The 22,975-nt window shown below is 38.0% G+C and overlaps 1 long non-coding RNA gene across 1 annotated transcript in view; it reads left to right on the top strand.

Annotated features, from left to right (window-relative positions):
• LOC119852245 overlaps positions 1–18,447 on the top strand; it is a 37,231-nt gene extending 18,784 nt beyond the window's left edge. The window contains exons 2-3 of the long non-coding RNA XR_005291578.2: positions 15,761–15,827; positions 18,191–18,447. This is a non-coding gene — a long non-coding RNA (uncharacterized LOC119852245). The remainder of the gene's footprint in view (positions 1–15,760; positions 15,828–18,190) is intronic.
• The last annotated feature ends 4,528 nt before the right edge of the window (positions 18,448–22,975 follow it).

Genomic DNA, 22,975 nt, shown 5'->3' with positions numbered 1-22,975 from the left:
AAAGATCTATCTGGTTTTAAGATTCTACTCGATAAGTTTATGGAGGAGATGGTATGATGGGATAATGGGATTTTGGTAAGTAATTGATCTTTAAATATTCAGGGTAAATAGGCCAAATCCCCTGAGATGGGATATTAGATGGATGGGATCTGATTTACTATAGAAAATTCTTTCCTGGGTATCTGGCTGGTGAATCTTGCCCATGTGCTCAGGGTTTGGCTGATTGCCATATTTGGGGTCGGGAGGGAGTTTTCCTCCAGGGCAGATTGGAGAGGCCCAGGAGGTTTTTTTGCCTTCCTCTGTAGCATGGGGCATGGTTGACTGGAGGGAGGCTTCTCTGCTCCTTGAAGTTTTGAACCATGATTTGAGGACTTCAATAGCTCAGACATGGGTGAGGTTTTTCATAGGAGTGGTGGGTGACATTCTGTGGCCTGCGCTGTGCAGGAGGTCGGACTAGATGATCAGAGTGGTCCCTTCTGACCTTAGTATCTATGAATCTATGAATCTATGAGTTTTGTGTGTGCTAGGAATGAAGAATCAGGTCCAAAATACTGGTTGAGAAAATACCCTACTAAGTATTGTAACACTATCATATCCTACTTTGGACTATGATCTTATCATATCAGCCAAGCTAAGTAGTCTGAGAGGTACTTAGGAAACTTCAGATGATCATGCAAGTACTGCTAGATGGTTCAAAAGTTCATACTTTTCCCTGTTGATTAGTGCTGAACCAGTGCCCAAGCATGGTGTAAGGACAGACTGTTGCTGCAGGAAGTAACATCTGTCAGATGAGACATACAGCCAATATCCCCTTAACTACATCTATTCATTTGTAACCCTTCTGCTAGGAGAAGCCAACAGCAAACAGGGCCATGTTCAATGACTAGGGGTTCCTTTCCATTAATACAACACAGAACCTACCCAGTAACCTGGGAAATTTATACACCACCTCTGAGAGGCAATACTTCTCCACTCACAAACACAGAGTCTGAGTGTAGAAAAGAAACTTTTAATTAAAGGAGCGAAGCAACTTGGTGTTAATTTGGGAAAACACTGCAAACAGAGTTCATAAACATAAACCATGAGTAAAAGGCCCACCCTCAAGTAGATTGGGCAGTGTCCTTTTCCCCTCAGGTTCTTAAGTCCAGCAACCCAAAAGTCCCTTTCACATGCCTGACCCTTCTCTGTACCCCACTCACAGTTGCTGTTCTTGGTCAGTGCAGGATCAGAATTCAGAGGTGCATCTGCAGAGTTCACCCGGTGGGGTAAAGAGGTACCTTACTCAATCTGCTGCTCAGGCAGTTGCTCACCACTTCTACCACAGTTCTACCACAACTGATTTCAGCTCTGATTGGGTTTTTAACATGACAAAGAGGCTTCTAATGAAGCCTATCTAGCTGTAGTCTTTGAATGCTGGGGAGGAACAGGTTAAACCAGTCTAGGAAGGACCCTTGAGGCTGTACAGCCTCCTGGCTAGGAATACCCATCCCCACCTCTCAGACTTTCAGAGGGCTCTGACATTTGAGCCCCTGCTTAATGAGGTTCTATCAACTGAGGGTGGTCCCCCTCATTTGGGACAGGTTAAGCACAGTCCTGCTTTCCTGTATTCCTACAATAATAACAATATTGGTAACCATATTTCACTACCCCTGCATGCAGTACTATGGTCATTTGTACCCAACACCAGCCAAAGTTGGTCCTTTGACACAGCTGTATCTGATGAATATGTAAACAGAGTAGGACCAAAGTGTATTTACATAAACACACCCATAGTCTCTTCCCTTCCCTGTTAGCTGTCAGGGAAGCATTCATTCAGTCCCTGCTTATGCATTTAAATATCTTATTGTTTGTTTGGTTTGGTTTGGTGCTAGAGGGATGAATTTGTGCCCTGGACAAATTTAAGCCAAGGTTATTTCCTCACTGTAGGTTGCATTATCTGTGATATTCTTCTTCACTATATTGTCCTAAATTGTTGGGTAGCATTGATGTGCACTGTCAAACAGTTGGCATATTTCATCATGGAGGTGAGACAAAATTATACTTCAGTGGTGGGCAAAATGTCTGTATATGCAATGTGGTCCAGTCCTGGTCATTTGTTAATCAATGGGAGTTTTATTTCCTACTTTTTTGTTTTCATAAAGATTCAGGAATGGTTACAAAATTTGACCCTCAAAGCATGAACAATTAAGTTTACTATAAACATATTTTTAAACAGTGAGCTAAATCCTCCAATATTTATGCAAGAAAATTACTTTTGGTGTCAGTAAAGACTAAGTAATGATCACTCAGCTGTGCCCAATGCCAATACACAGGTGTCCAGATGTTATGATAAGAATTGTGCATGAAAAGTTTGTGTATGTTCCTGTCTCTTTGAAGTTTGAGTTAATAGTTCTTTCTGGGAACTATTAACACCCACTTGTCCAGGTTTTGCATATAATAATCCTGAGGTTTAACTCTTTGTAATGCTTCTGGAAGTCGTAAAAAGACAGAATTTTGTCCTGTGTTTCAGTAAAAAGTTAAGTTGTGGTGCAAGAAGAGGAGTGGGGGAGAGTTATACATAATGTTGCCTCTGCATCTGCCTAACACATTACATTTGCTTCTGATAAGTAGTGTGAGCTGAATTGTCTCAAAGGGGCACAGATAGGGAGAAGGGAGAGAGGCATTCCAGCTTTTTCAGTGAAAATATGAAATAATCAGATTGAAATAAAAGCCAATTTCTATATGACATGCATTTCCCTCCAATGGTAGAACTTGAATCCTGAATGCAGTGGACCAAAATTCATTAAACTGATATTGTAATGAATGAAGTGTTATGTTTTCTTATAACACAACTACTTTTAGTCAGAATGAGCTTTATTTTATTAGAGAAAAACCAGGAAGAAAAAAATAAGGTCTCCCTCAGAGCACAACGTGTGTGCCTCCTCAGTAGCAGGTGGAAGACAAAATGGCATCTGATCACAAAATGTCACCTGCCGCTGCAGCAGGGAGGGACACTTCCCGCCATTTGAAGAAGCAATACATAGAAAGCAAGCCAGAACAGATGCAAATTACATACATCAGATATCAACCTTGAAACATCAAGAGGCCAAGAGCTACAAGAAAAACTTCTAAGGATTTGGACGTTCAGTTTGGATAAGCATCCAAAGAATTGAATGTATTCTAATATGTGTGTAAGTACTGGTCTATGTGACTACGGTTACATGAATGAGTCATTCCCTGGTTGACAGGCATAACACTAGATGTGTGTTCAAGTAGGAAATAAAATAAAAGGAAAGATCATTGTTTGATTGCAGTGGAATAATGTGAATAGCACAAAACTGGAACATATTAAACTTCTTTGATCAAAAAAATTGCACTAGAAATCTTGGATCTATCCTGAATCTTGGATCTGTCCTTCGATTGTTTCATTTTGATTAGGTATTGTATAATAGGATATAATGTATTTTAAAATGTTTCATTTTGGGAAGGTTGTTTTGATGTTTCCAAACTAAAATATTTCAGCATATTTAATATTTAAAGATTTTGAATTTTTATCCCAATTTGTGATGAAAACAAATATTGAAATGTCAGAATTTCCCATAGGATGGAAATTCAGTTTTTCAGAGCAGCTCCATTTTGTGAAAGAATTTGACGTATTTATGTTAAAGACATAACAGAAAATAGCCTGTGTTGCTATTATCTAATAATAATTATGGTGTCACTTGCATGATAAGCCACTTCATTGGAAAAATCATGATTGTAATGATTCATGTTATTCCTAATAAATATTTAATTCATTAATCAAGTATTCTCAGGCTTTAATTTTGAGTTTAGAGGATGCCAAAGGATGTCCAAAATATTTTCAAACTTTAAATTATAAAGTGTTTTAATACTGAAGTTCTAGTAGTGAGTTGCATTCATTCTGGATATGGCCCCCCTGCCTATTTGTTCAGGGATGAGGTTGTCATAAGGGTAGGAGGAGTAGTGGTCACTGTGGCTAGGGCCAGAAAAGCTGAGGGAATGTAGAGGAAGGGAGCTGAATACATTTTACAGACAAAAATTAGTAATTAGAACATAAGAAAATAAAACAAAAACACAAACATGAGATGAATAAAGTAAATGTACACAAGAGATTTGTATTTTTAAGGTAAACTACAAATATGCATGTGAGCAAACTGTCTTTTGTTTGACATATGACCTTTCGTTTTACCTTTGTCCTCTCATTTTTATTTACACTGCTTTGTTACATTATCTGTTGTGTCATCTGAACACAGACCCTGACAAAAAAATTGTGCAAGCACTTACCCTTACTTATTTGAATAGTGTCACTGAGGTAAGCATCTGTGTGTTTGCATGATGAGGTTCTTAGAGTTGAGACTGGAACTGTCTCTTCATATGTATATTTGTACATCACCTAGCAAAATGGGGCTCAGATTCTGACTGGGAATTTTGAAGTCTACTAGTAAGTCTGGTTTTATCAGTAACACTAGCCACTAAGTTGTGTTTAAAATTGCTACATGGTAATACAGCTGCAAATCAATTTAAACAAGAAAAACCCAGGGGCTACTACAAGAAATTACAATAAGACATATAATACACTGAAAATGACAAAGAAATTACTTCATTAAAATTACACGACCAAGTTCTTCAGACTTTCAACAACAAAAAATTCTCCTGGAGTTAGAAAGAAAAAGATGGAGGGGGAAGGAAAGAAGAATGAGAAAAGCTCTTCAGTCTATAACCCAGAAGTAAAGATCAAAAGAGAGAGATGCTTAAAAAGCATAAATTCCTAATAAAAACAACCTGCTTTATGAAAATGTTATTCCAGAGTCACCTATTCTTACATTTAAGTCTATCAAAGAAAAAAGGAAACAAAGTACAGTCGTAGACAGGAATAACATAAACACTGTTAATTGACATCTTTGATTTGTTTTTGTTCTTTGATTTTTTTTAATTGAGATTATCATAATTTAACAGAAACACTGATGTTAATACTAAAGAAGAAAATGCTGTAAATGCATAGTTTGTTGTTACATCTTGATCCTGTTACCAACCTATATTTAGTAAAATAAAGGCTGGAAAATCTAACATCAAACATTGTAATATGTAAGGAATGTTCCTAATAAAGCTAAGATATTTTCTCATTTGTGCTTCTATGATAGTTTCAAATAGGAGTCAAGAGAGATGTGGAATATGAATTGAACCAATACTGTTGTATTTCTTTGACTAATGGACTTCTCTTAACAGACAGCTTGTGATAAATATGACAATGAAACGGCATTATATTTTCACAAATGGGATGCCTGTTCATGGCATACATGCTTTTACCTCTTCTCAAAAATGTAAAAGAAGTGCCTATATTCATGTTCTGTAATTACAGGGCCAAATCCTAGGCCCAGTTTACATTTCCATAAGGGATTTATATCCCTTACTTGAACAAAGCTACCATTGATTTATGCCTCCTTAACCAAGAAAAATATACCCTGTACTTAATAATGTACTTCGCATAATTATTATTTTTCTTTGTTATCCCGCAACTTCATTTCCTCTTTCCTTAAGAGTTGATAACTGTAACTCTCTTCTTTGCTCACATTACTAGCATCTTACATAATCTCCATCACCATAGTATCAAACTGCTTTATATATAGTAATGATTCTTCACTGATAACATCCTTTGATGAAATTGATATCCCAGCGTTACAGAAGATGAAATGAGACATGGAAAGGTCATGTGTTTTTCCAGTACCCACTGCTTTCCCAAGTCTATGACAGAATTGGCTATTGAACCCAGATCTTCTGAGTCCTTTACCTCAAAACTATCCTTCCTCCTGTGTAGATATGACAATATCATGCAATACTATGGAGAAATACTGATTTAAGTTAAACCTTATTGAATTACTTTTAAGTTTTTTAGGAGTTAATTGTATCAAAAAGGCCAATATTTATGTACTATTGGGCTTTGTATGTATTTCCATGGGGGAAGGGGACCATAGCGCTCCAGCAACTAAGAACTAAGAAGAAGTGGGTGGGTGGGTGGGTGGGAGAGGGTGGTTAGGCAAATTCATTCAGGTTGCAACACCTCCAGAGAGCTGCCACCACCTTGCATATATTGGTTCAAAATGGATTCTCCAGGGAGCAACAATAAAGATGGATTTTGGTTAAATAGCCTGAGTTAAAATTGACTCAGGGCCTTCTATCTATCTATCCTTCAGCGCACGAAAAGGAGTTCTCGTCCAAAAGAGGACCCACTCTTTAGGGAAGGGTTGGAAGGTCTTTGGCCTACTGAATTGAAGTTGTCATGAACTTGTGACACAGGAAAATACCTTGTGTATGGTTTGAAGGACTAATCACCAAACAGAATCCATATTGGAGTGAGAGGGTGATGTCTGGTGAGCTTATTACCATGCATGTAGGTACTTTAATTATTTTTAATACATTTTCTTTGTAATGCTTTTACCTTAGAAATATACATGTTTGCTTATAAATAGGGCTCCGTGATTGTCACAGAGGTCATGGAAGTCAAGGATTCTGTGACTTTCTGTGGCCTCTGCAGTAGCCAGTGTGGCTGACCCCAGGGCCACCTCAACAACTGGCTCTGGGGCCAGCTGCTCAGGTGGCCCTGGGACAGCCGCACCAGCCACTGCTGGAGCAGCCCTAGGGACTGCCTGAGCAGCTGTCCCTGGGGCAGCTGGAACAGCTGCTGTTGGAGCAGTCGTTGCTCAGCAGCCCCCAATAGCTGGTGCCACTGGCCCTGCTCCCCACAGCAGCAACCCCCTGGGGAACCCCCTGCAGTGGCCTCCCAAGATTTAGTCAGGGGTATTTATAGTATAAATCATGGTGGGTCACAGGCTGTGAATTTTTGTTTATTGCCCATGACCTGTCCATGACTTTTACTAAAAATACTCATGACTAAATCGTAGCCTTACTTATAAAAAGCTTATAAACTGTAGCAATTTCACTGTGTACCATTGATGAGGAAAGAAACAAAACAGACATGCTTAAGCAGACTGTCTTTTGCTGGGAAAGTCACAGTATAATCATGAAACTATTCAGCCTGGAAGTACCCTCTTAGAAGGCCAAGAGTTGCATGGGGGGAGCCAGAAGCCTAGGGTGGGCATGCTTGTTGGATCATAAAGGGAGAATACAAGTGCAGTTGCCATGAACTGTGACACCTCCCTTCTCTGAATGAACTAGGACTGCATATAAGAACTTTTGAACTTCACAAACATAGCATTTTCATGAAGCTTCACCAATCAACTGTAACATAAATACACTACAAATATCCACTGGATGACATTGGAAAAATTCCCTGCTTTGAAATATTCTTCCCTTCTCAGGTTATGGGATCTGAGTTACTACAGAGAATTCTTTCCTCGGTATCTGGCTGGTGAGTCTTGCCCACATGCTCAGGGTTCAGCTGATCACCATACTTGGGGTCGGGAAGGAATTTTCCTCCTGGCGGTTTTTCGCCTTCCTCTGCAGTATGGGGCATGAGTCACTTGCTGGAGGATTCTCTGCACCTTGATGTCTTTAAACCATGAGCTGAGGACTTCAATAGCTCAGACATAGGTGAGAGGTTTATTGCAGGAGTGGGTGGGTGAGATTCTGTGGCCTGCGTTGTATAGGAGGTTAGACTAGATGATCATAATGGTCCCTTCTGACCTTAAAGTCTATGAGTCTATCTTTGACATGGGTGACTCTGCTGGAACTAATAGAATCTTTCAAATTGAAAGAACTTGTAAGGCTTCCCAGAGTTCACTATGGGCTCAGACCTACTTCTAAACTTTATTGGAGTCTTTCCATTGAATTTAATGGGAGTAGGATGGAAGAATCAGTGAGCAAACAAACTTCAAATAAAGTGATCCTGATGACCAGAAAAGTCTGAAGCAGTGCTGTCAATGCCTCCTGGAAGTGATTGAATGTCAATGGGACAGACGCGACCCCACCCATGATCCACCTCCACTCACAACCTACAATGGACTGTCTGCTAATGGAAAGAAAAAAAACAACACTGATATGGGACTTTGGGATTGCAAATTGGTGACAATTTTAGTTTAAAATTTTAGTTATTTTTCTACCTGTAAACCCCTTTGTGTTCATTTATGAATTGAATCCCAAACTGGACAGCATCAGGGGAAGAGACCATTCATTTTAGGCTGAAACACTCCATTTTATACCCAAACATTGGTCAGGAAAGTTTTGGGGAGGCAAGACTACAGATAAGGACACCAGGAGGGAATGGGAGCTTCTTTTGCCTTGCATTTGGGAGGCCCCAGGTAATTAAGAAATTTGTAACAGGGATAAAGGATGTTTGAATAATAGGATGGTTACATGATGTTTTGGTAAAATGATTAAAAGGTATAGAAGTGTGAATTTTGGAACCATGTGTAATTGATTTGATTGAAACATATGTGTTTAAAACCGATGAGAAGAAGCATGTAGAGATAAACCTCTACCTCTTGCAGTCTGTTGCTGTCCTCCAGAATAATGTTTTCTTGGCTCTGGCATGCATGCAAATGCAGATGTAGATTATTGATATGATAAAGAATATGATCTGAAATAGTTTGAGAAATTGGAAATTAGGAGCCTACTTAGAATTTGGGATTAAATATAAATGCACCATAAATACCTTGTAGCCACAAGATGTATGTTTAGAAATAAGACAGAGAATATGCCTGTATTTACTAAAATGAATTTGATTGTTGTAAAAATGTTATTTAAGCATTCCTATTTGAGGAATTATTTGTAAATTGCTAGGCAGGAGAAGTGCAGAATCATGGTTACCATCCACCACACTTCTAATTAAATTAAATAAGTGATTGAGAGGGTTAGCAGAGATTCAGAACAAAATTGGTGGGAGACATTATTGAGATGGGCATTGGGGATTTAATCTGGCCTAACATTTAATTGTTGTGACTCTAATGCTTCAGGCGGCATTGGTTCTAGTACTGATATTCTGGATTTGAAGGAAAATCAATCAATTGCTAAGTCAGCAGTTTTATAGACCATAGGTAGTTCCTGAAGATAAATACATGAAGTCTGGTCCTTAATGAGGCAAAGTCAGGGGTGAAACCAGAGAGTGCCAGCAAAAAGATTCTTGCTTGGTCTCGGTCTGGGCCTTCAAAAGTAACTCACTTAGCTCGTTTTATATATATATATATATATATATATATATATATATATATATATATATATATATAAAGGCTTTAATATTAAAAATATATCACCTTTAAGGAGGGGAATGTTGCCCTGGATTTGAGGGATATGTATACCCCATAATGTGATCAAGTTAATTGCAACCATAGCCAACCTGAATTAATGAACTAGAATAGCACATAGTTAAGTGTTAATTTGAAAACAGGCTTTCAGAAGCAAGGTCATATCTAACTGGCAGTTTCTGCTAATCAGAATGGGAGGAGGGGATAAACATGTAAACAATTGAGATTAAAAACCTTAGTGGTTGGGAAATCTTGAGTCTTGATGCCTCTGATATGCAAAGTTAGGAACAATGATGATATAGTAGGGGTCATTGTGTGTTTTGTATAAGTTAGTTATAAAAGATTAGCTAATAGAGTGTACTTTGGAACAGTCCTCTGAGGTCATCTTGAGAGATGTTTTTCGTGACACCTTTTTTCCACAGTGGGTAAGCAACTGGCCACTATGAACCTGCTGTTAATTACGCATTACCGGTCCCAATGTTAGGTAAATATCTGTGATGGTCTAAACCTATTGCTTATGTTTGTGTGTGCTTAAATCTAATAAACTGCAATTTTAGATAGAGCATGCTTACTTGCATGAATCTTATCAGATGGAAGTGCTGTGTTCCTGTTGATTTATTCCTTATAATGCCTGGAGTGAAATAGTTTTGTTGCCCCTGTTGGGGGTTCTGAAAACCCCGGGTAACAGCGTCTATTCCTTGTGGCTCATTAATTGTGTTTAATTTGTGTTTATTATTAGATATTTTAAAGTAATATTAATTTTAAAATTTCATAATAGGTACTAAAGAGGTAAACAGGAACTGGGGACAAATACTTTATTCAAATTTTAGAAACCTTTTAAACTTACCATTTAAAGCTTTACAATGCAGGTGATTCAGGGCTAAATGGGGAAAAATGTTTAATGAATTATTTATAACTGAAAAGTGGCTTGTGGATGGAAAAGAAGCTGAAAAAATGTTTACATTCTGAATCAACCCTACTTGTTCAATATTAAAAGTCTAATTCCACTAACTGTTAATATTCACATTCAGTTTTAATTTTTTGCTTTTTTGTAACAATACTCTCAGGCACGGAGATTTTGAAGAATTATATGATAACTAGGTGGTTCTTCAAAGTCAGTGCCGTGGTATCTGAGTTCCATACATTAATGTAAAATCTCTTTCTTATATCTGTCTATATCAGGGGTCAGCAACCTTCAGTACATGGCTCATCAGGGTAATCCGCTGGCAGGCCATGAGACATTTTGTTTAGGTTGACTGTCCACAGGCATGGCCCCCTGCAGCTCCCAATCGCTGCGGTTCGCTGTTCCCGAGCAATAGGAGCTGCAGGAAGTAGCAGGCTGCAGGGATGTACTGGCCGTCGCTTCCCACAGCTCCCATTGGCTGGGAACGATGAATCACAGCCACTGGGAGCTTCAGGGGGCCGTTCCTGTGGATGGTCAACATAAACAAAATGTCTCATGGCCTGCCAGCAGATTACCCTGCTGGGCCGCGTGCTGAAGGTTACCGACCCCTGGTCTATATAGTATCCTACTGGGGAAAAAAACAAACATCCTGTGTTAAAATGGAGTTAAGGTTCAGAATATCTATCACTAATTGAAGGGTAAAGGAAAACACATTACATGGATGTTGTAATTATCTCTAAACCAAGCATTATAAACCCAGAACATTTAAAGCTAAGGGTACTTTTAAAAAATATAAATCCCAACATGTTCAGGTAAGGAAAGCACAGGGTAGGCACTCAAGCAAAATTAATTCTGCACTGTAATGATGTCATGCAAAATCAGTACATTTATGATTAAGTCATTGTGGAGTTCATAGTCCCAGATTAGATTATGTGCAATCATAATGGTTAGATAGATACAAAAGTTAATTATAAAGTAATTTCTTCAAATATGGTTTATACAAAAGGTATTCATTTAATTTTAACTATATGGAAAGTTTGAGGAGTCTATTTCTTTATTAAAATAACTGAGGAGAAAGAAAAGAAAAAATGAGATGCTAAATTTCTGAGGCTTTAATTAATATTATCTCCTAACCTAATTAACAGAATTACTTGCAAATTATACATAGTTATGTAGGCTCCAGTAATGATTAAAGCTGGGAGAAATTTATTCAGAGAACACTAATATTGAAAAAAAAAGCAATTTCTGGGGCTCCAAAAGTATTTGAAAATTATGGTCAAATTCAACAAATAGTTTCAGCAACAAATAAAAATTAAAAAGTCAAAAAACATTTAGTTTAATCCATTTCAAAATGATTCATTTCGATTTTATCATTGCAAAACAACATTTAATTAAAAAAAAAACACAAAAATGGTGAGAGACACCTAAAAAGACTGAAGCCATGTCTAACCTAGCACTTATGTTGGCAAAATTCTGTCACTCACGGATGTGAAAAAACACACCCCTGACAGACATAAGGTTTGCCAGCATAAGCGCTCATGTGCTCAACAGTATGTCAATTAGAGATGCTCTCCTGCTGACATAGTAACGCTGCTCATTGAACTAGTTTTATTATGTCAACAAGAGAGTTCTCTCCCATTGGCATAACATGGCTACAGCAGCAAAGCTGTATCAGTACAACTGTGCCACTGTAAGCTGGTAATTGTAGACATGGCCTGAATCAAAGTGAAAAATGAGAAGAAGGAAACTCTTTTTGAATTGACCCAAAATGTTCTGATTGATTCAAAGCTTCCTCATTTATTTTTTTTTATTTAATGAAAACAATAATTTTAAAAAAATGGTTGATGTTAGAATTAAACTCCCCCCCCCCAATTTGGCCCACAAACAAACAAACAAAAAACCAATTGTTCTCTCAGCCCTGGTCATTACTGCATTATTGCATTGTGTTACATTGTTGTTAAGACCATTTTATACTTGAAGGGGAGAATTTAAGCTCTTTGTTATGCATGAAAAAAGAGTATCCTCAAATTTATAGCACTTACTGTCTGGGTATGGAACTCATTTTCTAATGATTTCAAGTGTATTTTGTAAGAATACAAGTACATTTGTTCATTCGTTTAGGAGTTCAAATTAAACTTGGTTCTCTAAGAAATTTAGTATCTCTGTCAGTCTCTCTATCCCTCACAGAGGATTATTACATATATCTATATGTCTTATATCTATATCCCAAAACCAAATGTCTCATACTAGAAGACTCTTTAATCTAGCAGACAAGAGCATACAAGACTGCATAGCTAGAATCTAGAAGTTAGAAAAATTGAAACTAAAATTAGATTTTTAGACTGTGACAATCATACACAGTCAGAAAGAATAAACAAGATGGTCTGTTTTCCTTTTTACAGTTTCTAAAACAAAGAACACTTTTTTTCTTGGCAAATGCAATTTTCATGTAATTTGGCTGCTGCTGTTTTTTTCTTAAAAAAAATCATTTTAACTACAGTGTTGCAGCCTTGACATTTCTTTGTAATTATTTGAAGCCTCTGATCACAAGTATCTGAATCAATTAAGCTCCTGTAAATGTGCCTTTGTATTGCTTCACTGCTGAGTAAACAGTGGCACAGAAGACTTCATCGGATCAATTTCTTATTCCATTGGTGACCTAAATATTGTTTTTCCCATGCTTCTGTATTGAATTTTTATATTCACAAGTCAAACAGGATATACAGTTTCAAAGTACAATGTATTTTCATAGGTTGGCTAAATCTCATTGGTAATAGAGTGGTTTAGGTTCCAGTAGTCCCATATTTCCTACCTAATGAATGGAAGCCCATATTGTATAAAATAGGGATAATGAACTGACATCTTTTGTAAAGCACTTTGCATTCTACTGATGAAAAGTGCTATATACAAGCTAAACATTAATACTATTACTATGGTTATTGTAGTTCTATTTCTAGCGCTGCTACCAAATCTGTGCTCTTGGGCAAGTGTAACAACCTCTCCATGACACTGTTTACCCATCCTTAAAATAGGGATAATTGTACCTACCTCCTGGAGGTGTTCTGAGGCTTAACTAATTCATAATTTTAGATCACGCTGAACAGTGCTGTGTAAATGTAATGCATAATTACATGTGGTTTTCCTTTGGTGTGTGAATGTGCTGTGTTTGGGAAATAGTAGACAGAGGAGGTTGGGCACTTTGTGTATCCCAAGAGCAGATACATGCAACACCAAGGAAAGCTTCTGCACTTGCCAAGCCAGTTTGCCTCAGCCCTGATTTCGTGAGAGACGTTCCAGAATGAGAAGATAATGCAATATACCCAGTCAGCCCGTCTCTTGTCTATTCAGACATTAGAAAGGATTGGTAATTAGTACCACTTTGTGTCTATTTTGATGTGGACACTGGGAAGTCAGATAAGCAAATTTATTTGATAGAAACCACCAAACAGTGAGCAATAATAACAAATTTCAGTTTCTGCCAGCATGACTTGATTAGACCTGGCAAGCACATAAATGAAAGGCTTTATTAATTGTCACTAGTCCCTTGAGTTATCCAGATCCCTCTATACTGGGATTATATTTGATTCACTTATGTTTTGGGCAACACTGTAAACAATATACAAAGATAAAGTGGGTATAAATGGCAACAGTATTAGAATCATCCCCTTACTTACAACCACATTGCTGAGGAGTATAAGGGGTTGATTCTGCTCCACTGAAGTAAATGGGAGTTTCACCACTGACTGATCTTAGTGGGAATAGGGCCAAATTTTAAATGACTGCACAAGGTGCAAAGCAGTGGAGAATCAGGCCCATTATGTTTGGAAGGGCTCCTATAAAGACAGAGATGCTAATGGGGCATCGTTACCTCTTTGTATCTCAAAGGCTCGGGATCAATGTGATGAAGCAGAGTTTCCCAAACGAGAAAGCTGAGCCATCCTTTAGGAAAATTAATCCAGTCATGCTCCTCCCTGTAGTCCCATGCTGTGTTGTGAAAGGTCTACCTCGTTTAATGTCGTCAGCTTCTGTGCCCCACCAGCTAGTGCTTCATGCCTCTCCGCCCAACACATGTATCATAGAATCGGAAGATTAGGATTGGAAGAGATCTCAGGAAGTCATTTAGTCCAACCCCCTGCTCAAAGCAGGACCAACCCCAACAAAATCATCCCAGCCAGGGCTTTGTCAAGCCAGGACTTAAAAACCTTTAAGGATGGAGCTTCCACCACCTCCCTAGTTAACCCATTCCAATGCTTCACTACCCTCCTAGTAAAATAATGTTTCCTAATATACCTCCCCACAACAACTTGAGACCATTGCTCCTTGTTCTGTCATCTGTCACCACTGAGAACAGCCAAGCTCCATCCTCTTTGGAACCCCCTTTCAGGTAGTTGAAGGCTGCTAACAAATCCCCCCTTACTCTTCTCTCTTGCAGACTAAATAACCTCAGTTCCCTCACTCTCTCTTCATAAGTCAGGTGCCCCAGCCCCCTAATCATTTTCATTGCCCTCAGCTGGACTCTCTCCAATCTGTCCACATCCTTTCTGTAGAGGGGGGCCCGAAACTGAATGCAGTACTCCAGATGTGGCCTCACCAGTGCCGAACAGAGGGAAATAATCACTTTCCTCGATCTGCTGGCAATGCTCCTACTAATGCAACTCAATATGCTGTTAGCCTTCTTGGCAACAAGTGCACACTGTTGACTCATATCCAGCTTCTCATCCACTGTAATCCCCAGGTCCTTTTCTGTAGAACTGCTGCTTAGCCAGTGGGTCCCCAGCCTATAGCGGTGCATGAGATTCTTCCATCCTAAGTGCAGGACTCTGCACTTGTCCTTGTTGAACCTCATCAGATTTCTTTTGGCCCAATCCTCCAATTTGTCTAGGTCAATCTGAACCCTATACCTCCAGCATATCTACCTTTCCCCCACATCTTAGTGTTATCTGTGAATTTGCTGAGGGTGTAATCCATCCCATCATCCCAGATCATTAATAAAGATATTGAACAAAACCGGCCCTAGGACCGACCCCTGGGGCACTCCACTTGATACCAGCTGCCAACTAGACATCGAGCCATTGATCATTACCCGTTGAGCCAGACAATCTAGCCAGCTTTCTGTCCACCTTATATCCTTTCAGAAATACAGGTATAGGTCTTCATAATATGATATTTCATTTTCTTTTCTACCTCTTTTGACTAATATTGACTTTTAAAGAATTATCATTGGTACCTAAGGTAGCACCTATTAAAGTGAATGGGGTAGCGATTGCTGCACACTTTTTATCTGTCTTATGGATCCCATCACCTTATCTGAGCACCCCACCATCTTTAATGAATGTACCATACCATGTAAGGTATGGAAGTATTATCTCCATTTTACAGATGGATAACTGAGGCACAGTGAGACTAAGTGACTTTCTGAACATCACACATGAAGGCTGTAGTAGAGTAGGGACCTGAACTCCATTTCCCAAGTCCCAGGTTATCACCTAGCCACTGGACAAGACTTCCTACAACCTCAGGAACACTTGTCTGCATCAGTTATGCTTGCATTTAATTTAGGAGATTTTTTTAATAAAATCATAACAGCTAGAGACTTACTTTTTAAAATGAATGCTGGGGCTCTGGAGAACAATTCAGAGGTCTTTCTGTGTCTCCCCAGGTTCGCACCTTCCAAGAGTGGGAAACCCTGCACTAAAATATTGCATGTTCCTGTTATTTTCAGACAGGTAAGCTTTTGCTTATTTTGCAAACCAGCAACCGTGGGAAAATGTTGACATCAACCAGACTAAGAGCCTAATTTAGAATTTACAAAACTTGCACTTTGTTTCTCTAGTGTCTTCAAATTATTGACATGGGAAACTATATAGGAGTTGTTCTGCAGTGTCTCAGTGTAAATGATTAATGCTTGGATTTGCTGAACTATTGTCCTGCAAGAGTACTGGATATCTCTCATTTATCGTTAATGTTGATTTCTAAAAAGACATTGGAGTCAGATTAAAAAAAGGATCTGTCACAGCAGATCACCCAGAAACAGAAACATACATTAAAAAAGAAAAGAAATGTTGTAAACTATTGAAAAATAAATTGCATAGATTGTTGCAGCTCCTAGGCAACTGTTTTACACACATATTTCATGGGCTATTGACTAAAATTATGTTTTTACTAAATCAGCTGTCACATCAAATGATAATCAGGCTATGGTATTCTTCTGTGAAACTGTGATTGCCAAAAACTTGGTTGCTTGGTTGCTCTCTATTTTTCATAATATTTGAAAGAAAAATAGCTAAAATCAATTATGACATTTGCCCAACAATTACTATTACATGTTACAGTGACATGGGTCTTCTGCAGGGTCTTCTGCAGACAATAAAATTCATGAGAAGTTGAACCCTCTAATGCCTGGAATAAATGCTTATATAGACTTGTATTAACAGTATAGTTTTGTTATTTCTTGTTTGGCTATGTCTTTTTCATACCAGGTCAGGAGAGTATTTAACGATCCATTGAATCAATAGGACTTGAGTACATGGCTAAAATGTAGCACATTTGGTGTAGCTATGAATGAGGGAAATGATTTCAGAATGCTTTACAAAGGTGTGTACATACAATGAGGCCAATTTTACAGAAGTGGTAATAGAGGCACAAATTAACAACGTTAATTGGTAACCCAAGGAAACAAGCAACATAGCAAATAAGTGTGAGGTCCAGGATCAGAATCCAGGGGTGAAATCTTTAAGAGGTCTGGTGAGAAATTTTCTTTCAAAACTTGTTTTCAATGGAAAATGAGATTTCAGATGAATGAAAGCTCTTTGTGGAAATGTCTGATTTCCTTTAAAGGAAATAAATAATAAATAATAATAATAATTAATAGGAAAGGTGTCAAAAAACCTAAATATTTTGCCCGAATCGGAAAAATGTCTGGTGTTCAGCTGAAGAAAATTCGGTTTTTGGACAACAATATCTGATTCTTGAGAAACAGTTGAAATTTTCTATGGGAAAGTGATATTTGTCATCCAGCTCTAATCTGAACGCCATTGAAATCAATGGGAAAACTTCCTTTAACTTCAGTGGGATAAGGATTTCCCCCTACTGTCTTGTTTGCTTTTTAGCAGCAAGAAAAGGAGGAAGCCTTTCCTTGAATTCCAAAAGCTCTGGTCTGGTATGAATGTGGGACCTTGATTAGCTTGGCTTTGGCTAGGTTGGAGCCCTTCAGTCAATGCTGGACTACAGAGGCATTCCTATGCAATATATCATTCTTGAAGTGTACATTAACAAGTAGATCAGAAAAATAAAATTACCTTGCAACCTTCAAATCTCAAAGTGCAAACCAATATTCTCCAAAACACACTGCTTCTCAAGGAGGCTAGTTGCTGTACCAAATTTCACCTTTCAAACCTCAGCCAATTTTTTTAAGGTAGCCTTGTTCAATACAATGTTGTAAGAATTTTTTCTATAATGACAAATTTTCCCTTCAATCTCATTTACAAACAAACAAATAAACAAACAAACAAACAAACAAACAAAAAAGAATGTTTTTGGTCACGCTTAAGAAAGAAGGAAAAAATCATCTTCAGACATATAATGATCCAGTAATCTTTCAAAAGGCTTCATAAAACTTGTTTTTCTACCTTAACAACAGCGAGCCTCACATCCTCTACTATTGTGTATTCCATCATTCTCACAGACAGAGAACAAAATTCCATAACGTTTGTTGCAATGAACTTCATTGAACCTGGAGGTTTTTATTATTATAAGGGAAATGATTAATCCATCAATCTGTTCAGTTTGCCAAGGTTTAATATGTGACAAAGTAGAGCTTTACTGTTTCTAAATAAGAATTAGAGTGTCTTATTTTAGTGCTGAGTGAGAGACTCATGCCTTTATTGAATCTCAGTCCACTACTGAAGCCTTAGAGCTGTGAAATAGATTCACTTCAAAAAATTGCTACTCAAGTTTTTAAAAGCAAGGACTTCTTCAAGTCGAGATTCTCCATCTAACCTCCAAATAAATTAAATAATGAAGGCCAACAGCTTATTTCTTCATTTGTAGAGAAATGCTTATTTGTGTCCTTTTTTTTTCTTTCTTAAAGACAGCTTTGGATTCACATTGTTTCTTCTACTTGTAAGCTACACCAAGCAGCTGTTCTGCAGCTGATGACAAGTTTATACTTTGATGCAGAGTTCAAGAGAAAGAAACAGACAAGTTCTTTTACTCCTGATTGTTGGTAACAGCACAAGAAACTCCAGCCTACATAACTTCTGCTCAGAAAGACAGCTTGCACAGCAGGTATTGCCTTCCTTAGTTCTAGTCTAGTGACTGGGGACTGAGAATGTACAATGTGAGGACAGCTGCATTAATCCCTGCCTGTCATATACCGGGAAGATCAATTCTAAATAACTTGAATGTACAGGGATGAGTTCAGATGAGAGAAATGATTTCCTTGACACAGTTTGGTAAGATAGTGAGAAAATATAATTCCATATGCACCCTTCCCCCTACCCAACCCTCCTCATCTGTTCAATTCACCTGGGAAGAAAAGATACAATTCCTTTTACAACCAGCTTTCTCAGAATAACTGAAAAGTTCTTTGCAATACTAACACTAGAATAACAATGAGAGGACCATGGGCATAGATCTGGGCAAATAACTGATTTTTCAGCATGCTGACATTTCTTAAAAAAACAAACAAAACTGGTTTGGTCAGAACCGAATCCAAAGGTTACAAAACCCTTTGGCAATTTGAAAAGGTTGGCAAAATTTCTGGTTTGAGTCAAACTAAATGTATAATTTGACCCAAAGTGTATTGTTTTGTTTATTTTCCAGGCACTTTTTAATATTAAATCAAAGAAAATGAAGGGCTAGATTCACAAAATGACTGCAGCAGCAGCTACCTCTCTTCTAACGCAGTGCTTAGGGCACTCATTTGGGACATAGAAGACTCCAATTTCAGTTCTGCGCTGTTACCCAACTGAAGAGGAGAAAGGATTTGAGCTTGTGTTTCCTCATACAGCAAGAGAGCACTTTGGCCACTGGGGTTGTCTAGTGTGGGAATCTGTCCTATTGAAGTTGTTCCACTATGTCTAAATAATTAAATAGCCATTTGCTTAAGCACATGTGGGTCTCCTACCTCATAGGTTGAGATAGCTTAGCTACTGAGCTAAAGAATCATTTTCACGCTTGCTGTTTGGCCCATGACTATTCACATATTTTATATACAGTAAAGAAGCTTGAAAGCACCCACTACTCTGTTCCCCCAAGGTGATGGCAGTCTTCTGGCTTTTGGAGAAATTAAGTTCAAATCCCTTCTCCACCTCAGCAAGAAAGAGGAACTGAACCCACATTTGTAGTATCATAGCTAACTGTTATAACCCCTGACCTAAACATTAGTAGAACTACAGTTGCTACTTTGTGAATGGTGCCTAAGTTCTGAAATACATATACTTTATTTACTGAAACTATTTAGTGAATTTGTTTCAAATTTGCACATAGTTTTGGGTCAGCCAAAGCTGCATTTTTTGATGAATAAACTATTAATCCAAAACATTTTCCTTAGGTCTCTTAGAGCAAAGCAAATAATTTACTCTAAGAATTTAAACTTTTATTCTCTGTAAACCATAATTCCCTTACATTTACTCATGATTTGAATTTACATTTCCTTCCCCACAACTGATCATGAACAGTTCACTATGAGCATTCAGTAGTTGAATTTAGACATGTGATTTGTGTTGGCCCAATGGTATTGATCACCTAAAACATGGTATTATGACTGTTTACTAATTTGATTTGTGTAACTCCTAGATTCAGGAGGGAGATTTGAAGAAGTCACAAGAGCTTTCAATCTCTGGGAGGGACTTATTAGTTTAGGGAAAGGTCACAGATAAACAAGATTAGGAATCTTAATATATTTTAAATCTTCTCCTTCTTAGGCCACACAAAATTTTGCCTAAGGCATCATTCCCAGAAAAATTAGGCTATTGCCAGATGTATGACTATCGACTGGAATTGATCTTTTGTCTCGTTATAATCACACAAAATAATTGCAGGTGCATATATGGTGTTATCTATGAAGGATGTAGACACATTAGTATCCTGTCTGGCTCATTTAATTGACTCAGTTGAAAGGTTTTGGGAGCCCGGTCACTCTTCTGTGTTAAGCAAAGTCCCATTTCAAATAAATATACCATGAACATTATTGTATTACTGGCCTGTAATTTTCTTCCATCATCACGTTAACACAAATTAAGTGGGCATGAGTGGCGTTAGTTGTAAATGCTGGTCAGATTCTTGCCTGGCTTATTTCACATCTTCTCTGTCTGGTCTCTGCTGAGGGATTTGAAGAACTCATTCCTGTGATTTATAAAGCATACCACTTTTGTTGCAAATAGTTGTGTCTATGAGCTTAAAATTATCCTTTCATATGAATTAGATATGGCTGATTTAATGTTTGCACAAAGCAAATGTAGCCCACTAGCCATTGTGTTATATGTGCCTCTCTGTACCCAAGTCACAGACTATGTGAGTTTATTACAGTCTGTACCTTCAGAGTGGGGCTCTTTAGCTGGAGCTATCACAACCTATGCTTCCACTTTGGAGGGCTGTCGTTCAGTTCCTGCTGGTGGCTGTCACATGAGTAGAGGCTCACTCAGCATTAAATTCCTGTAATCTTCAGATGTTTGGGATCTGTTTCTCTGTCCAGCAGAAGCCTGTAACCTCCTGGTCAGTAGGTGGCATATGTACTTGTCTGTGCATCTGCCATATAGGATTTGAATCTGTTACAGTTCTTAGGTAGAGAGGCTGGTTTCTTAGCTCAATAAAAAAAAAATACCTGCTTTCAATTCTAGAGTCTAGTTTAATTCACTAAGATGGGGACCTCACCCACACATGAAAGAATGCATGCACAGATGCAGTGAATTCATACTAAAAATCTTGTTGAGTATCTGAGTACTGTGTTCAGAGTAGCAGCCATGTTAGTCTGTATTCGCAAAAAGAAAAGGAGTACTTGTGGCACCTTAGAGACTAACAAATTTATTAGAGCATAAGCTTTAGTAAGCTACAGCTCACTTCAATGGATGAGTACTGTGTGTGGCTAAGGATTTCTCTTAACCTCTGGTGCAGGCTTCCCATATCACCAGAGTCTGGACCTGTTGTTACTTCACAGGTAGGTGGAGAGTGGTAAGTGGAGCTTTGGCTTCACCCTTCATCTTCTCCCAGGCACCACTAACGCAGCTGAGCCAGTACAGAGGGGACAGTAAGTTGTCCCAGCAAAAGGTTAAAGTAACTCTTTGCTGAGTGGGGCGTTTACTCTCTCTTTCTCTGACTGACTGTTCTTTTCTGTGTCCTTCCCATATTATCCTTCTGCTGTGGATGTGCTAATGCATTGGGAGAGCAGCATATATTAAAGCTGACAAGTTATCCTGACCTAACCCCTTCTCAGAATATTCATTGATAGGTGAGAATACATTGCAGAGCTCTTTTCTCTGGCCATACTGGTTTCTTTGCAGCACCCATTTTCTCAGTGCAGCCTATGCTGCATTTCACAGAGGGGTATTATGACAGGACGGTTGTTTCCATATAAGATCCTTCCATGCAACGTGGTATGCAACTTTTCATTCCCTTATGCAGATGATCGGATTCTGATAGATATACAGATGTGTGTGTGCACATTAAATGTCCAGATGCTCAGCTTGTTGATTGGTTCATTGTACTCCACCATTTTATAGCAGCAGAGGATCTATCCCATTTCATTTATTTATATGAGTCTATATCTCCTACCTAAACCTACATAATTTATAAAAGTTTTTAAAGAGGTGCAGACACAGGAAAATGTTTAAAATCAATAAACTCCACCCAAGTAACTGAGGCAAAATTGGTCTTTAACTTGTATACTATTTTTAACTGAAACGTCTAAAATAATCTTATATTTAAAATTTCCTTTTAGGCATAATTGTTTCAGCTCATCTGCGGGGAAGTTTCTTTTCTTTTCCCCCCCTAATAATGTTCCTTTTCATAACCAATATAAGCATGCCCATTCATGACTTGTAGCTAGAGATATTTTTTTTGTTTAATCCTTTAAAAACGATGTTTGAACATTTCAAACCACATTGCTACAGCCTGAAACAGATCTTATTTTTGTACTTCTCAGGTTCCAACAATGAAAAATTGTGAGAGTCCCTGTTACACTAAAAACCTGGGGAAAGCTAAAATTATTAGTCAAAAGCAATGAGAATGGCTAGAATGTTACCTTTCAAATTACAAAGGAGGCTGTACATAACACAAGCTACATTAAAATAAAAAATAAAAAAAAATAAAACCCAGCTTGGTTTAGCAGGTGTTGTAAATGCCTGGTTGGATTATTTGTAACCACTTCCCTTACTTGCTCCTTAGTCAGGGCTAAACAAATAAAAGAAAGGTATTCCAGCTCTACAAAGCTACCTTCATGTATCTTTTTAGGAGCGGGTTAAAGCATTTGGATTACAGTAAATCAAAGTTAGTTCAAAGTCTTTCCTTATCCTTTAGTTAGAGTACTAGAGAACCTTTGCTGTGACTGAGCTTTATTTTTAGCAATGAAGTTACAAAAATCAGGCTTTATTGAATCTGAAAACATTGCATTTCACAAGAAAATTGTAAGTGCAATCTGTGAGGCTGGCTGGTTCACTAAAGAACATTGTGGAACTAGCAATTTTTGATTCACAAGTACTTGTGCATTTTATAATCCACCACCAAATTCAATCATTCCTGGTAGCCAACATGAAAGTTCATAGAAAAAAATTATGAAATTCTTCTTCGCTGCTTCTAGGTTCTGAAAAAATCCCTGTACTCGAACAATCTTCAGAAGATGATCAAGTGACTAACTGCTTAACCAATTAAACAATTT

The sequence above is a fragment of the Dermochelys coriacea genome, chromosome 2 (assembly GCF_009764565.3).
Source record: "Dermochelys coriacea isolate rDerCor1 chromosome 2, rDerCor1.pri.v4, whole genome shotgun sequence".
In the NCBI taxonomy this organism is placed as follows: Eukaryota; Metazoa; Chordata; order Testudines; family Dermochelyidae; genus Dermochelys; species Dermochelys coriacea.
Note: the sequence above shows the minus strand (reverse complement) of the source record. Positions and strands in the feature narration are given on the sequence as shown.